Source organism: Euphorbia lathyris, chromosome 2 (assembly GCF_963576675.1).
Source record: "Euphorbia lathyris chromosome 2, ddEupLath1.1, whole genome shotgun sequence".
NCBI classification, from domain to species: domain Eukaryota; kingdom Viridiplantae; phylum Streptophyta; class Magnoliopsida; order Malpighiales; family Euphorbiaceae; genus Euphorbia; species Euphorbia lathyris.
The window spans coordinates 5,425,651-5,444,831 of NC_088911.1; the positions used below are offsets into that span (position 1 = coordinate 5,425,651).

The 19,181-nt window shown below is 34.5% G+C and overlaps 1 long non-coding RNA gene across 5 annotated transcripts; it reads right to left on the reverse strand.

Annotated features, from left to right (window-relative positions):
* Window positions 1-15,501: 15,501 nt before the first annotated feature.
* On the reverse strand, window positions 15,502-18,241 carry LOC136220270 (uncharacterized). 5 transcript variants are annotated; one of them, XR_010684449.1, is made up of 6 exons: window positions 18,103-18,241; window positions 17,980-18,019; window positions 17,720-17,839; window positions 17,008-17,601; window positions 16,014-16,134; window positions 15,502-15,732 (listed from the first exon to the last, which is right to left on the reverse strand). It is a non-coding gene; the product is annotated as an uncharacterized lncRNA (long non-coding RNA). The 5 variants fall into 5 exon arrangements; XR_010684451.1 differs by having other exon boundaries at window positions 17,008-17,772; XR_010684448.1 differs by lacking the exon at window positions 17,008-17,601.
* Between the last annotated feature and the right edge of the window lie 940 nt (window positions 18,242-19,181).

A 19,181-nucleotide genomic window follows, 5' to 3' on the forward strand; every position in this document is an offset into this window, starting at 1 on the left:
ATCTTTGGTATTTAAAATAAAACATTTACAGCCAAAGGCACGAAAGTATCCAATATTGGGCTTTCGTCCTTTCCAAAGTTCATAGGAGGTTTTCTTGAGTATAGGTCTAACTAGAGCCCTATTAAGAATATAGCACGCTGTGTTAACAGTCTCTCCCCAAAAATACTTTGGAAGCCTATGCTCATCCAGCATTGTCCTGGCTATTTCAACCAGAGTTCTGTTCTTCCTTTCTACAACCCCATTTTGTTGAGGTGTTCTAGGAGCAGAAAAATTGTGGTCAATGCCGCTGGCTTCATAGAATTCAACAAACTTTTGGTTTTTGAATTCTCCACCGTTATCGCTACGGATGTGAGCTAATTTTAGGTCTTTATCATTTTCAATTTTTCTAACCAATTTTGAAAATGTCTCAAAGGTCTCATCCTTGCTGGTCAGCAAGATGACCCACGTGTACCGAGAGAAGTCATCTACAATGACCAAGGAAAATCTTCTTCCACCCAGACTCAGCGGCTGGACTGGACCGAAGAGATCCAAGTGTAGTAACTCTAACGGACGCTTAGTTGAGACAATGTTTTTGCTACGGAAAGATTGTTTGGTTTGTTTTCCAGCTTGGCAAGCGTGGCATAATTGATCTTTTTCAAATTTAAGTTCAGGCAGTCCCTCAACCAATTGCTTTCTTGCTAGTTTGGCCAGGAGGTCCATGCTTACATGACCAAGTCTCCTGTGCCATAGCCAGGAATTCCCTTCCTTTGATACTAAGCACACAGTTTTTGAAAACTTTTTCTCTAAGTCTAGCATAAAGACATTATCTATTCGAGGGGCAGTTAATATTAACTCATTTGTTTTACCCTCGTATATTTTACATCCAGTAGCATCAAATATAACTTTTCTCCCATTGTCACATAGCTGAGCTACGCTGAGTAAGTTATATTTGAGTCCGCTGACTAGGGAGACAGATTCAATAGTAGGATTACCTCCGATGATTCCTGACCCTACTATCTTTCCCTTCTTGTTGTCTCCAAAACTTACACTTCCTCCTCGTTTACGTTCAAACGTGATGAACTGAGTTTCATCACCCGTCATATGCCTTGAGCATGCGCTGTCAATATACCACAACTTTGACTTCTCGGCACATCTCAGGCTTACCTGCATTGTAACTAGTTACTTTTAGGTACCCAATTCTTTTTGGGTCCTTGCTTGTTAGGTGCAACAGGTAAAGCATCATATTTCATTTTATGGCGACATACATGGACAGTATGGCCATTCTTTCCACAGAAGTCACAGCTGACCTTCTGTTTAGGATGTTTCACTGACTTGTCAGCACCCCAGTGCTGAGCGTGCCAGCACACCTTAGTGGCGTGTCCTAACTTCCCACAAAAGTCACACTGGACTTTTCGCTGGGGATTCCATCTCTGCTGAGTACCTTGGTACTGAGTTCTCAGAGGACTGTTTCTTTTATTTGGAACCTTTAGTTGGTTCTGGATAGTTGTGATGTCCTTTCTCAGTTTCTTTGAAACTGATTGGACTTCAGAGACAGACTCATGTATGATCTTCATATTATCATGCAGAGTTGAATTGTCCTGAAGAAGGAATCTGAGGTCACTCAGTTTGACCTCTTCCACTTCGTCACAGCGCCTGCTGAGTGCTCTAACTTTCTTATTACACTTCTTGACAAGTGTGTAGAGATCACTCAGGGCATTAACCATATCGTTTCTGAGCTGGGGAAGAGAAACTACCTCATTTGATTGCTCCTCATCATTTGATGCGACGGATGGGTCAGCATGCTCAGAGACGCATGGCTCAGCAAGTTCGTCAGCCATGAAGCATATCTTCGCTGACTCGGTGGCCTCAGTTTCTGTAGATGAAGACTCATCACTGTCGCTCCATGTAGCCACCATTGCCTTTTTGCCGCTCTTCTTGTCTTTCCTCAGTGTGGGACAGCTTGACTTAATATGGCCAGTTTGATGGCACTCAAAGCATGTAATGGGCTTTGAGCTGTCCTTTTTGTATTTGCTGTCGCTTGAGTCAGCTTTATACTTATCGAACTTTCTGTAAGGCTTCTTAGAGTATTTGTCATTTTTCCTGAATAGCCTTTTCATCTTCCTTGTGAACATAGCCATCTCCTCATCATCAGTTGAGCTCCCGTCAGTGGAGTCAGCTTTCATGACATGGGATTTCTGCTTCTTGTCTTCAGATTTTTCCTTCACCTCAAAGTTTTTCGTGGATATCTCATGGGTCAGCAACGAACTGATGAGTTCGTCATATTTGTAGGTGGTTAAATCCTGAGCTTCCTCAACCGCTGTCTTCTTTGCTTGCCAGTCTTTAGGAAGACTCCTGAGTATCTTTTTGACTTGTTCTTCCTCAGTGAAGATTTTCCCAAGTCTCTTGAGCTTATTAATGATGTTGGTAAACCTTGCATTCATGTCTGAAATGCCCTCATCATTGTTCATCTCGAACAGCTCGTACAGTCTCATCTGTTGATTCACCTTGGACTCTTTTACTTTATTGGTTCCCTCGTAGGTGACTTCCAGCTTTTTCCAGATCTCTTATGTCGACTCACAACCTGAGATTTTATTATATTCTGCAGCATCGAGCGCACAGTGAAGCATATTGATAGCCGAAGCGTGATTTTGGAGCTTCTTAAGATCATCCTCTGTCCATTTGGCCTCAGCTTTTACAACTGTTTGGCCAGCCACAACTTCGACAGGTATAAATGGGCCTTGGACTATAGATAGCCAGGCACTCATGTTTGTAGCCTGAATGAAATTTTTCATCCTATTCTTCCAGAAGGTATAGTTTGACCCGAAGAATAGGGGAGGCCTAGTAATGGACAGCCCCTCAGGCAATATCTGAGTTGTTTGGTTTCCAGGGAGAAACCGAGTGCTGTTTTCGCCCATGGTAAGGATCAGCTCAAGGTTGTTAGACCTTTTACAGTGAGCTTTTAAGCTCTGATACCACTTGTTGGTCCCTTGTAAGGTTGCAAGTATAGTTCCAAGGGGGGGTTAGGAACTATTTAAACTTCTTTACAATTAGGGCAGACTTCTTTTTCTAAGGAAAAAGGTTTTCACAGCGGCGCTGAGTAAACAGCAAGATACTGGCTTAGTCAACTGGTGACTAGGTCAGTTTCTTAGCTTGAGTCAGGAGATAGCACTTAGAGTCTATTCCTGAGCTCAGATGTTCAACGCGCACAACTCAACTTGACCTCTTTACTTGGTCAGTTTTTGGTTATTTTAAGCAAGCAATATATATAAGGAGTTAAAGGTAAGAAATACTTCACTCAGCAGATTTATCCAGGTTCGGCTTCTTCTAAGCCTACGTCCTGTCCCCGGAACACGTTTCGAGATTTCGAATCCTCTACTGAGCTCTTTAAAGGTAGAGCCTCAAACCTTTTACAATCTTAGCAACTGAGTATAACAAGAGTACCTTCCTCTATACCTCTACTCAATCCTAATCTCTTACTGAGTACTATAACCGAGTACTCAGCCTCTCATTTCTATCTCTAGAAATGATAAGTGTTTTGTCCTATACAATGATTTGCTAAGACACTTTAGACGATTGAAATAATCACTCTAGACTTTTACACAAATGTATAAATTGTAGTGTAAGATTTGCTTTGCTTCTTTGCTTGCAGAACTTGTGTAGAAATTTGGTCAGCGTAATGGCTTGATCAAGTTCTGTGTTGTGTGAAGCTTCTGATGGCACTATTTATAGAGACGTCTAGGCATCGGTCATTTCGAATTTCGAAATAACCGTTGGAGGGAAACGACATCCTGTCGTTGTCATCCTGACTTGTTCAGAGCTCTCGGCCAATCAGATTTGTGTATCTTCTGTCCTCGGTCAGCTCAGCAGACTGTCTCTCCTTTTATGGTAAAGTCAACTGGACAGCATACTGTGTCGTCTGATCTTTACCCAAAGAGGAAATACTTTGTCTGGAAGTTTTCCTTAGCCAGCTGCTGTCTTGTACGTTTGTCGAGTCTACTCAGCAGCTTCATCTTGAAGTTGTTCCCGAAGGTCTTTTAGATCCTTCTCTTGCTGAGTTGTGTTTTGTCCAAAGCGACAGCGTTTTGACAAACGCGGGCCGAGTTGTACTGAGTTGTTTGACTTGGGCTTTAACACTTGTATTGGGCTTGGGCCTTTTAATTCTTGTGTCTTATAAACAGTTTTAACTCAACATTGAACAAACACATTAGTAGAATAAATCAAAGCATTTAAACTTAGTGTGTTTAGAATATTTTACTTAAACAATTTTGTCAAATCAAAATTATGTGGAAAGGTGTTTCAACAAACTCTATTCAGGGTCAAATCCATGAACTTCAAAGTCAGCTTAATGCACTATCCACGGTCAACATGGGCTATGCAACTTCTGCTGAGCTGCATCATTGCTTTACCAAGCTGACTTCTGAGTTGACAAATACTCGAGAGATACTCTCCTCATCTTCCCAGTGTTCGATGGACGAAATAAGTGAAGTTGTGCGTCTGTTAAACCTGAATAAGGCAGAAATGGAAACTGACTTGGTCAAAACCAATACCATCCTGCAAACTTCTCAAAGCCTATTCAGACACGTGCGTCACACCAACGCTCAGCGTGATATCTATGATAAAGCTGTTCTAAAAATGTACCATCAATCATATACTCAGCTCACCTCGCCCATAACCTGGATCAACAAGTCACACGAGTATCTCCTCAGCTTGTTGAGTAAGTCTCTTCCCGTTCCTCTTACTGTGATTGGCGATGGAGTCGCCATTTTCGATGGGTTACGGGAAAGCACTGATCGTCTCAAGCGCTATTCCGTCAAGCTGTCTCAAGCTGCCATCAATGACACATTCATTCCTCCTCCCGCGGATGGTGGCAAAATGGGGGAGAACGAACAAGTTGCTGGAACTCAGCAAAGGAATGAGGAAGCTTCAGGAAGTCAGCAAAGGAGGATTGACAAAGGAAAAGGCATTGACTTGGTCAACAGAAAAAGAAAATAGCTAGATTAGCACTTGGCGTGTAATTTGTTGTAACTTTGCTGACCCAACCATCTATGTTAATGCATTTTGAACTCCATTACTTATCATAGATGTTTGATTGAAAATATTGTGCTGATATATCTAAAAATTGAACAAACAAATAACTTCAAATTAAAATACTCAGTAACTCTGATATCAAAACTAACCATGTATCAAACTGAGTTCTTCTGAAAATTGAACTAAGTCAGGATAAACATGTCTTCTCTAAGGTTTAGAGTAAAGTCAAGACAATATATGCATCCCTTACGGGGGAGTAATTTCAGAAGAATCAAATGTAATTCAATCATGGGAATTTCAATACCGAGTTTCATAAATTAAATATTTTGCCAACATCAAAATGGGGAAGTTTGTTGAAACACCTTTCCACAAGATTTTGATTTGACAAAATTAATCCATGATTACGAGACAATTAAATTTAAGTGCTTTGATTTAATTGTACTAATATGTTTGTTCAATGTTAAGTATAAATATAAGTGCAAAAGTAAGACAGGACAAAGTTCGCATAAGAACACAACACAAGCTGAGTTAAGGGCAACTCGGCATAACAATGGATAAAGCCATCCTTAGAACAACAGCTGAAGAATGAAGCTGATCAAGGAAGCTGAGTGGAATGGAACTCAGCATGAAAGAAGTAAAGTCTGCTTCATAACTAGATCTTGCAGAATGAAGCTGACCTTTGGAAGCTGAGTGAGAAGAACTCAGTATGAGAACTGACAGACAATAAATCATCGGAGTAAAGCTGTGTAATTCACAGGACAGCATAAGTGTTCCGTTAGCTAAAAGACAAATCCGACAACTGTCTGCACCAATAATAGAAATCTCGAAATTATGCAAAAGCCAATTTCGAGAGACATGGGACAACTGATTATGGCTAAAAGACAAACTGCCACAAGAAGACAACGTCTGCAGGAAGAAGACAAATCTGACGTCTGAAGAAATCAGAAGACAGGATTGGCCTGACACCTGAAGCTGGCCAGAAGTTTGTCCCCTAAAAGAGCCGTTTTGGACTCAACGGACAAATCAATTTCAAATGATTTGTTTCTCACATTTCAACTATAAAAGAGACAATGATATCATTTGGAAGACAGCCGATTTACAGAAAATTACAAGTGAGAAAGATACAAATTCAAAGCACTCAAAACAAAGAGAAAGCTTACACCAATCTTCTATTCTCTGTGTAAATGCTAGATTGATTGTTTGTAATCATCTAAAGTGTTCTTTGTTTAAAAGGAACAAGTGTGTGATCAACTGTAATATTGAGAGTGTACGTGCTGAGTACTTGTTATTTAGTACTTAGTGGTAGAGAAATCTAAGTGCTGGGTTGTAGCATTTAGTAGGAATTGAGTAGACGAATAGAGGAAGGTACTCTTGCATATTCAACTGCCTGTAATCGGTTTGTGCTCTACCCTTAAAGAGCACAGTATTGGATTCTGAAAGCCCGGAGGATTCTGGGGACTGGACGTAGGCGGAGAGACCGAACCAGGATAAGTGATACTGAGTAATTTCTAACTCTCAAATATATATATATATATACATGTGCTTGTGTTGCTTGTAATATTTACTCAGCATATAAACTGTTAGAAGCTGACACTGAGTAAATTGGAGTGCTGAGTTGGAAGCTGACCACATAAGCGTCAATTCCCAACTCTCAAGTAAAATAGTTTTAGTCAGCAACTGACTAAAGCTGTCTTACATTAAGTTTGGCCAAGCTGACCAAAGCTGAGTTAATAAACTCACCAAAACAATTAAGTCAGCAAGATTAATTAGCGAAAAAGTTGTATTACTTCCTAACCCCCCCTTGGAACTAATCATACGGGACCAACACCCATGACACCTTGATGTACTTCCACCCTCAAGAAATACTTCAACTTAGCTAGATGAATCATCTCAAACTCATTCTTCATTGTGTTTTGAAACCTTTGTATCATAAGCAAATCAATTCTTGGAAAAAAATAAGGTCATCAACCAAGAGACTTACGATCATAATTTGTTGTTCTCATGTTTTTTGAAAGAGATAAGGTGCAAAAATACACATAACGTTGATAACCAGGAGCGTTATTATCCCTAACCTATAAAATAGCACAATAAAGGACCTACGGTTAACAATTTGGACCAATTTTAGACATTCCTAACAGATTTATTTGTAAAGTTATGTTTTCTGTTTTCTCTTTGTATCTATCACGTGATTGAGAAAGCAATGGAAAAAATCTGTTTTTTTTTTCAATCACGTGATAGATGGAATTAGAAAACGGAAAACATAACAGTATAAATAAATCTGTTAAAATGTCCAAAATTGGTTTTAGTGGTTAACCTTAAGCCTTTAATTGTGTTATTTTTAGTGTTAGGGGTAATATTGTTCTTCACTGTCAACGTTATGAGTATTTTTTGCACTCTTTCGTTTTTTGAAAAATAAGGTAGGATCACATCAATTTCTCTCAAATCCTTCCTTTTTATAAATTATCCTTCAATCTTGCTAAACCATGCCCATTTTTCATAAAAGCCATCACATTTGGGGATAGTAGGTTGTACAAAGGTACTATTATTGCTGCTATTTTTTTTTTGATTTTGCCCCAAAATAGAGCTTTTAATGAAGATTTATTCTTATTGAGAGTCCGGTTAAACATTTTACCCACTGGAAGGCTTGTTTAATCGGACTCGAAACCGGAAGACAAGCTTCCGGTTTCAAATTGCAAAGAAACCGGAAGCTTGTCTTCTGGTTTCTATTTAATATATATATATTTTTTAAAAGCTTTGAAGAGTCCACCTCCGATCTTCAAAAAATTTTAAAGTGAAATTTCAAAAAAGTCCTTGTATAAACTTTTAATTTAACTTCAACCTTTAACTATTTATTTTTTAATTCATTAATTAAACATTTCCTTGCCAAATTAGTTAGTAGTAAATATCTAATTCGGTTAAAAATGTTTTATTCTTTTAAATGTAAGTTTGAAATTATACTTTTGACAGTTTAAATTACGATTTTTACAGTTTCTTTATAATTTAATTGCTTACAGTGATACATTCCCCCTGAACTTGTATAAAGTGGTATAGTTTTTAATTTGTCAAAATTCACTATTATTTTTTGCCACGTGGAAATAAAAATTTAATCATGTCGTTTTAAGAAAGTTCAAGGGTAATGAGATTCTTTGTAAGTTTAGCAAGCAACTCTTCTTTTTAGGCCAAGTTCAAGGAGCTCATGATTTATAAAACCTATAATTTTTAGGGTAAAGTCTAAAAAAAACTCATGTACTTTCACATTTTGTCAAACAGGTATCTGTAATTTTTTTTTTGTTCAAACGGGGATTGAGGATTTTGTTTAGATAAAAATAAGGATTATTTAGTTTGATACTATAAAAATGACAATTAACGACCTCAAAATGAAAAATTTCAAGAGTTAAAGTTGCTTAGTACCACACTTGCTATGGAACCAAATTTTTTATTTTCCAAATTCATCATTTTTGGACATTTCTCTCTCTAACACATCCACTTTCTCTTTCCTCACTAAACAACGCCTAAATGATCTCAAAATTAAAAAGTTGAAAAATTAAAGTTGTTTAGAATATTATCAAGTCTTTGAAATTTCCAATTTTGAGGTCATCAGTGCTTATTTTAATTTTGAGGTCCTTGTTTTTAGTAAAGAAAAAAACATCGGTCCCCGTTTTGATAATTTTTTTTACAGATACCAGTTTGACAAAATGTGAAAACACATGAGTTTTTTTTTTTTTGGACTCTACCCTACTTTTTATTAAGCTTAATTTATCAGGAGCCATATGACGTTGTCCCAAAAACTTGATTTGCTCCATGAATTTATAAAATATCTCATTAACTTGTTTAAAGTGACATGACGAACTCCCTAAATCCACATGGTAGAACAAGAGAAGATTTGAACAAATTTAAATATATATTACTTCATGGAGCCGATAGATCATTGTAAACAAGTTCACGTGATTAGTAGTTCACTTTAAAAAAATCAGGTCACTAATAGATCAATTTAAGTAAATTTAGGGAGCTAACGGACTAGTTGAACAGGCTCTGATGTATTATGCTTTTTCTTTTATGTGTTTCACCTTTGCATTATACTACGTAACAACAAAACATCTCATCAGAGATATTTGACATAACCTGTTTAATAACGCAATTATTATTTTTATTGCATTTATATCAATATATAATCAATTACATGGAAAGATTACAAAAAGGGCTTGATATTAGGGTTGTAAATAGGCTTCGTGGGAAAGAGATTGCTTCCCTCGTCCCCATCGAGATGGGGAATTCCTATCACTATCCCCATTTATAAATGTGAACATATACTCTCCATCGGTGACACTATGAGAATTTGGATCCCTGTGGAGATTCTCATTCCCAAATTCTAAATATAATTTTCTTATAGTAAAATTAAACAATATAATTCTTAAAACACTAATATACTTAATATGAAAATACAAAACTCATAATTCATAAGTAATACATCTTACGACATATGTAAATCAATTTAAATTATCAAAATATAAAAATAACCATAAAAAAATCCATATAAACTACATGAGAATGTAGATGAGATCCTCGTGGGGTGGAGAGAGAGGTTCTGAGGATTTTTTCTCCATCTCCACCCTGTACAAAGAATAAATAGGTACCCTGCATTCGTATTGGAGTGAATCTTCGTCGGGGTGGATAGTCCTCGCCCTGTTTACAACCCTACTTGGTATTTTGCATTCCTTCCCCATTAAGAGTCGCAATTACAGGTCTGTTGTTAGTTAAGCTTCAGGCGAAAGATTACTTGGAACTATCCCTCTTAGGGTACTTCATGTAGGGACGTTTTCAGACGGGGTCACATGGACTCGAGCACCTACTAATCGTAGGAACATTCCATCAGACCTTTGTACGAAGCTTTAACTTTTTAGGATAAATGAATTTAATATTCATAATCATTGAAACACCATCGCATGTGCAAATACCCTTCCTCCCTCAACTTTATAGATTGTACTGCGGGAGTAATACACTCAACCAATTAAAATTGTTTTTACATATCACTTCATAGGAGATGATAGGTTTGAAGGATAAATATCACATATTCTATATGGTTATCAGATTACCTCTTGTAGCGCGGATAATCTTTGATGTGATTTTTAGCGAAAGTATGGATCACCACGATCTTTGTATTACCAATCACGCTTTAACTACGTCTGGGTTAATCGGAAGAGGAATCGATCGATCCACAAACTAAGAGTGACTGAATCAGATAGATAGAGAGGGGGGGGGGGGATAGAGAGAGATGTGGCAGTTTAGGTTATTTCTCTCAGTCAGATTAGATAATTTAACTGTCTATTTACAGAGAGAGGCTAGATTAAAACCTAGCATTCTTTTCTGTCTATTTGGGTTAGGCTCACTCCATGCACGAGCAATCTCCTATTCGGTCCAAATTAAGTCTAGCAAGTTTTAAAAAAAACATATGTACATATAATATTAGTTGATTGGTTAAGTATATTATTTCCAAAATGTTCTAATTTTTTTATATGAAATTCATGAGGTGTTCACATTATGCAAAAATGATTGAAATAAAGTATCAGAACTCGAATAATGAAAACAATAAAATGGTATTTTGTAATTTAGGTTACTTATGATATTATACAAACGCTTTGGTAGAGGCTATTCTTACTCTGTTTTTTATAAAGTAAGTCTTACTTTGTATATTCTTAATATATTCCTATTTTTTACATATTATAAAAATATATTTTTATATTCTAATTTAAAAATTTTAAACTCTAATTCATAAATTTTAAAACCTAAAAAATATATCATAAACTTTTAATTTAGGGTAATTAATTTATTAGTCCCTATATTTTAATAAAACATACTGTTTAATCCCTGTATTTTCAAAAACACATGGTAAGGTCCCTAACCTTTTTCTCAGTGAACTTTTTAGTCCTTCTGTCTGTTTGTTAGATTTTTTTTACCGTTTATGACTTCGGAAATGACTAAAGTACCCTTTACTATTTACCTTCAAACTTCAGAAGAGGAAATCCAATTTAGAAATAGAAACTATTTGTATGGAGAACAAGAAAAAGAACAGACCCAATGCTTACGAATTTGAACGATTAAGAAGAAAATCAAGAAGAAGAACACTCAAAGTTGATTTCAGATGCATTAGAGTTTAAAGGAAAGGAAAATAAAGGAAAAGAAGAATGCAAATCCAAATTGACTAACAGAATCTTCATGAGAGTCTAACGGCAGGGACTAAACAATTCATCGAGAAAAACGTTAGGGACTAAACAGTTCACCGAGAAAAACGTTAAGGACTTTACCGTGTGTTTTTTGAAAATACAGGGACTAAACAGTGTGTTTTGTCAAAATATAGGGACTAATAAATTAATTACCCTTTAATTTATAGTCTTTAAAATATATTAAAAATAATTATTACTTTGTTTGATATAATTTAGAAATAATTTAAATAATATAATTGTAAATAATTTTTCAAATTGAATTTCTATATAAATTTCCCTTATATATAAACCTGCTTCTTTCTGGCACTCAACTAGTTCTTTGTTTCAGGCCAAAAGCCCAATAGACAATATATACCTTCTATTAATTTAAGCAATTTTTTGGTTTAGTATTATTTTTTGGAATAATGCGTAAAAACACCCCTAACATCTAAAATGGTGCAATTTTACTCTTAATATTAGCATTCACGAGTAATTTTATCCATAACGTTGACAATTTGGATCAATTTCAGACATTATTATAAAGCACAGATATTTTGTTACTTATTTTGTACCAAGTGCATATCAGTTCGTTTAAAAAAAAGATTTCATATTTTCAGTGATTTAATAATAGAATTGGAGATTAATATTTATAAATTCGGTGAAATATTTTGAATTTTTTTTTTGGCCCAACTCGTACAATAGACGGTAATTTTTTTTTAAAAAATTAATATTTTTTCACGTCTAACCATATGTTTATGATCTGTTACGAATGAGTTGTAAAATGACTCATATGTGAAGTGTAGATGACTAGATTCATGACCGAGAAGATAGTTTGATGAATTATTTCTCAAATTGACCCAATTTGACAATGTTAGGGGTAAAATTGCTCTTGGTTGCCAACGTTGAGGGTAAAATTGCACAATTTTAGACGTTAAAGGTAAAATTGCTCCTGGCTATAAACGTGAGATGTGTTTTTGCACCTTATCCCTTATTTTTTGATAGTTTTTGTCTACAAATTCATAAACTTGATATTTTATTATTGGCATAATATCCATTTGGATCCCCAAACTAGAGCTTTAAAATCAATTAAGACCTTAAACTATCAAAATTATCAATCAGATTTCTGAATTAAGTAAAAATCATCAATTGAGTCATCTTCCTAAGTAAAAATCATCAACTGAGTCCTCATAAAAAATCATTCGGTTGAACAGTTTTAGAGTCTTTTCCCCAAATTCATGTTGAGCTAATGCAAATATCATCATCACAGTTTACATCAGATAGTCACAGTTTCTAATTTTAGGATAGAATTGATTTTTGCTTAATTCAGAGACTTAATTGATGATTTTGATAGTTTAAGATACTAATTGGTTTTAAAGTTATAATTTAGAGGTAAAAATAAATGTTATGTCTTTATTATTTTACTGACGTGTGATGAGATGCAACAGATAATGGCTAAATTTTGGTGGAATGGGTCAGTAGATAAGAAACGAATTCATTGGGTGAGTTGGGAAAAATTGTGTTTACCTAAGGAGGAAGGAGGTCGGGGGTTTAGGAATGTTTTTGCTTTTAACCTAGCACTTCTTGCAAAACAGGTGTGGAGAATGGTTGAATTTCCTAATTCTCTGTGTTCACAGGTTTTTAAACATAAATACTTCCCAAGGGTGGGTGTATTGGAGGCTTCTGTTGGTTTTCGGCCTTAGTCATGTTTGGCGAAGTCTATTAAAGGCTAGACATGTGCTTAAAGATGGTTGCTGTTGGAGGATTGGTGAAGGTAGATTTGTTAATTTGATGGATTCCTGATGTACCATGCAATCGTCCTCTCTATTTATTGAATCCAGTTCCATCTCACAATGTTTCTTGTCTAATTGATTTTGATTCGTTTAGCTGGAAATCTGAGTTGATAAATTATTGTTTTTCATCAGATATAGCAGCTGCTATCTTGAGAATTCCATTGAGTCGCCGGCTCATCTCTGATTCTCTGTTTTGGGTTCATTCAAAAAACGAGGAATATTTGGTGAAGTCGGGATATAAAGTAGCGTGTGCTGCAATGAAGTGTGATTCTAATTTAGCATCTTCTTCCGTGGGAGTTCATGAATTTTGGTGTTCTCTTTAGAAGGTTAAAACTCCTACTAAATTTATTCATACTGTATGTTGTGCTGCCAAAAATATTTTGCCTTGCTCTGATAACCTTTTGAGGAAAGGTGTTTTTTTACAGGGTTATTGTTGGTTCTGTGGTTTTCACTCAGAAACTTTAATTCATCTGTTTAAAACTTGTCCAAAAATGAAATTATATTGGAAACAGGCGAATTTAGTTTACCATGTATATCAGGTCGAAGGTCTGGATTGTTTAGAATGGTTCTATAATGTGTAGAAAGTTTTATCAAATGAGGAGTTTGCCTTTTTTTTTTTCTTTCTCGTGGTATGGTTTTTTATATTTGGTTTGAAAGAAACCAATTGGCACATGGTAAGAAGTGTATTGGGGAGATTAAATCGGTTGGTGTTGTGGGTTTAAATCAAATTTCTCAAGCTACTCCCATTAATCATGAAATTGGGGAAGTTCAAAATTATGTCCAGGTTAATTTGATGGAATGGATGGAAAATAATGGTTCAATTGGTGGACTTACAGCAAATTTGAATATGGATAGTGTCATTTGTTCGGGTGAGACGGTTCGAGAAAATAGGATTATTTGGTTACCACCACCTTATAATTTTTACAAGATTAATTGTGATGCGGCCTTTTCGATGAAAACAAAAATTGGTTCATTCGGTATGATTGTTCGTGATTGTAATGGTTTAGTCTCTATGTCGGGTGGCGGTCCTATTGGTTCTACTTTGTCGGTGCTACATGCAGAATTATTTGCGATTCTATATTCGTTACGTGTGGTCCGGGATTGTGGATTCAATTCGATTGTAGTAGCTTCTGATTCAGCCTCTGCTATCCAAATTATTAAAGGTGATTTATCTTTGTCAAATTGGTTGGGGGTGATTGTTGGTGATATTTTTGAGGTAGCTCGTTATTTTGCATCAATTGAGTTCGTGCACGAAAGACGACAAGCGAATACTGCAGCACATATCCTAGCTGATTGGGCACGATCTCTTTCTCATATGGAAATTTTTATTGAAGATTTCCCAATTTGTATTTCTTCTTGTATTCAAACTGATGTAGCATATGTTGTTTCTTAATACATAAGGAAGTGGTTTTCCAAAATTGGAATATTATTCATGACTTCTTATCAAACGATTGTAAAGATTATGAAGATTTAAAAAAGGATAATTAATTTATTAGTCCCTATATTTTGATAAAATACACGGTAAAGTTCCTAACGTTTTTCTCGGTGAACTATTTAGTCCCTAATATTTTTCTCGATGGACTATTTAGTCCATGCCGTTAGACTCTCATGAAGATTCTGTTAGTCAATTTGGATTTGCGTTCTTCTTTTCCTTTATTTTCCTTTCCTTTAAACTCTAATGCATCCGAAATCAACTTTGAGTGTTCTTCTTAATTGTTCAAATTCGTAAGCATTGGGTCTGTTCTTTTTCTTGTTCTCTATACAAACTAGTATGAAACCCCGTGCAATGTACGGGATGCGTTTTAATTTTTTAATTATGTTGTTCCTATAAAAATTATATGAAAATATTATTAATTCTAAAAAATATTTGCATCATATTTGTAAATTAAATCAAATAAAATGAACAAAAACTTCAAACAAAATCTGCAAATATTATTAAATTCATTACGTAATTTGCAAATTAAATAAAAAACTCTAAGACTTAATAAATGATAAAAAAACTTTAAGAGAAATCAACAAATAAAATGATACAGCAGAAAAAAAAAACTCCTGAACCTCAAAATCCAATAAAAAAAAACTATCTTTTGTCAAATTATGAACTTTGTTGGTTCAAAAATATTAACACTCGGAAAGATATTAATGGTAGTTCCTATCTTTAATATCAGTTTAAACCATCAACGAAAGAATTGGCCAAGGAAGCGATACATTGTTGATAAAGAAATTGGAAAAAGTGCAAAAAAATCATTGTTTTGGACTGCACCCACACGATGGTTGATATATAAAATCTACAAAGCCAAAAACAAATTCAGACTAAATCATATATACATGTGTATAGCACACACACACCTATAAAAATCTGAACCATCCAACAATAAAATGACTCCAAAGCAAAAATTGGAAAATAATTTAAACAACAAATAGTCAAAGTGATTTAACTGCAGGAAAATATATCAGCTTTACTAAAAAGACAATTTTCATGAGAATCAGCAAGATCCAAGCAGCTCTAATTTAATGTCTTCCTCCAATAAATAAAAAGTAAATTCCAAATTCAACATCTCATACAGAGTGCACGATCCATTACAAACATATAAAAAGATACACACTTCATCGATTTTTAGATCTGTGAAATTTAAGGAAAACATAAAAGAAAATCACAATGCATCTATAACACAGAAGGAGTTTCTTTGTTACCTTCAATTTTAGTAGTCTAAAATCCGACAATGTCACCACCACACCTGCATGATATCCAGAATGCAAAGTTTAGAAAAGACATATCCATCTAAAGAAGAGCAATGTCCTACAACTAACACAATTGGTTTCAAATACAATTTGTAAATGAATTTTGCTTTTGTGTAAGCTCTGTTCTCTGTTTATTGGAGAAGTGACCAAGTAATAAAACCCCACATACTAAAACCTAACCTATTCTTGTGAAAGCTTTGATTCACTTCATAAAATTCAACAGCTTTCAGCTAAAGTCAAGGATTGATATAAAGAATCTAGAACCTGGTTTTTATACCCGTTTCATCTGCATCCCATCTCAAGAAAAGGCAAACCAATATTCCCTATATCATGTCTTTGTTGATTCCTTTTCCAAACCTTGAATTTGTATATGAACAGAACATCCAAACATATGAAAGCTGCAGCACAACATTTAATTGTGGAAATATTACAAATATTAGTTACCCTTTCTAGGATCAAACTGCAATTCCAACTTAATTGTACTGATGAAAATGCAAACATCAAAATCCAGGAATTGAATTATCTAGTTCTTGGAATCAACATCGACTTTAAGAATCTCAAGGTTGTAAGATCAATGTTCTATTGTATATACTAATTAGACCAATGTAACACAATTGAGATATACAAACCCATAAATCTATTTGGAAGAAATGGTCGTAAAAGATAAAGATCCTAAAAGTTGTTGGTGAAAACCCTCAACACAAGTCTAAAAAAAGAAAATAAGAGATCCAAACATGCAAGGACTTGGCAGAAGGGGAAAATAAATAAGATGTGTGCTCATATAATTAGGGGTGTAACCCAAATGAACAGAACCGAAAAAATAGATTACTAAAATAATTGACACCGATAATGATACCAAACCAAACAGAATAGAAGCGACAGATCGAAAATAGGAATATGCACTGATCTATATAGATCAATTACAGGCTGGCCTATGCATCTAAAATTTTAGGCAAGAGAAACAAACAAAAGAAATGACATATTGAAAGTATTCTCTAGTACATAAATAGTTTCACTTTGTCATACAGAAGCCTAAGGCATTCCATCTTCCAAAAAAATGACATTTTCAAAAGCATAAAGAAGACTAAGGCATTTCATCTTCAAAAAATGACATTTTCAAAAGCTCAAAGGCATCAAAATGACCAGCAAGTTACATTATTCAAAGCATGTATATATTAACTTCCAGTTCATTAAATTGATGTGAAACTTTAGCTTTTATACTCAACATAATCAAAAAGTTCATAACATTGCTAAAAAAATACATATTTTACCAAAATAGATACTTTATCACTCCCTATAGATTTCAACATGCTCCATCGCACCGTAAGTGGCGAATGAATAAATCATCTCAATCCTTCGATGTTGCCATAAGTGTTCAGTAATCAGTATGGTCCTTCAGTTGTATCAATGTGAATGGAGAAATAGAGAGAAAATGGAATTAAATGAAAAATAGGAAGGGATGAACAGAAAATTGGAACATGATGAAAAAGATGCAATTGATATTTTACAGCAAACCATAGAAGTTTGTCTTAATCGTCTTAAGCAATTAGACCCTGGAAGATAAAATGCAGCGTTCATGAATTCACATTCAGATGGAGGATTAGAACTGCTTACTGAATGTCAAAGTAATTGAGCAGATGCTTCACTGAAGCAACGTAATAGGGGGATATGTCACCGTAGAAGGGGGTAAATGTTGAGATTATTAACAGAGTGCCGATTATTTGGAGCGATTTCATCAACGACCCAGGGTGAAAGGCAAATTCGTCACTCTCAATAAAGTAGAAAATATGGAGCTATTTATCAATGACCACAGTGAAAGACATCGCCATTAAGAAAGCAAAAATTCAATTTGAGATGAACTATAACTGCCAAACAACCAAAACACTTGAAAATCGAAGGAAAATGCGCGGGAGATAGGTAGAAGGCGAGAATAAAATTAGACTCGCCAGAAAGAGATGAAAACAAACCCATATGAAAAATTACCGATAATTCCGCAGGGATTGGAGAAAATTGGCGAGAAGTTGAGTGGTCTGCAACTGCATAATGCAAGAATTTAAACGGAGCAGTAATCTAACAGAACACTACGCGAATCCATTCTGAAACCTAAAATACTACACTGAATCAATAATGAGAAGAACATCGATTTTGTAAAATCAAAAAAAAGAAGACTGTAAAAACAATCTTAAAAAGAATCACATCAGCGTATTTAAATTTAACCCCAAAAAACTCTAAAAAATGATTACCTTTTATATCCTTATTGCTTCTTCTATTCGGAAAATCATCCTGCAAGGGATATTAAATGTTCAGTTTTAGGAAAAGATACAGAAAGAAAAGGCATTGAAAGGGAGAAACAGAAAAATGATTACCCTGATTTTTCAGGCCAGAATCAGATGATATGAGAGAGATGATCGGTATAGAGAAGGAGATTTCATTGAGATGCAGACTTTGAAACAGTAGGAGAGAGATTGAAGCAGTTAATGAAATAATCAGCAGAAGAAGCAGTTGAGAAAGATGGCAATTTGAGAGCAGTTTAAGTATATATATATATATATATATATATATATATATATATATATATATATATATATATATATATATATATATATATATATATATATAGATAGTTTTTTCTTCTAAATTGGATTTGCTCTTCTGAAGTTTGAAGGTAAATAGTAAAGGGTAATTTAGTCATTTTCGAAGTCATAAACGGTAAAAAATCTAACAAACAGACGGAATGACTAAACAGTTCACTGAGAAAAATGTTAGAGACCTTACCATGTGTTTTTAAAAGTACAGGGACTAAACAGTGTGTTTTGTCAAAATATAGGGACTAATAAATTAATTACCCTTTAAAAAATCCTCTAAAATTCCTAACTCCATTAAAAGAAGGCAAAAAGCATCATTAGACCCCAATCTTTCATTTTTTGATTCATTAATCTCTTGATCTTTTATTTGGATACATTAAGTCCTGATCATTTATTTTTGGTCTCATTAAACCCTTTATAACCAAATTAGTAAGTTATGAACATTTAATTCCGTTAAAAATACGTTATTAACTTTATCTGTATTTGAAATTATTAAATTTTTTTTTACAGTTTGAATTAAAGTTTTTACAGTTTTCCTACAGCCACAGTACACATCCAAAACAACATTCAAACAGTGAAAAAAATACAAATTTCGAATGCAGGTGTAATGAATGACAGTATATTAACCGAATTTTATGTTCAAAATTGTTTTTTTTTTGTCATAAAGGGCTTAATGAGACCAAAAATAAATGATCATGGGCTTAATGTATCCAAATAAAAGATTAAGGGCTTAATGAACCAAAAAATAAAAGATCAGGAGCCTAATAATACTTTTTGCCTTAAAAGAATCACTTATCTCTGAAAGATCGTATTATAACTATAAGAATCAAAACGAACAAATAATTCGAAATTATAAAGAA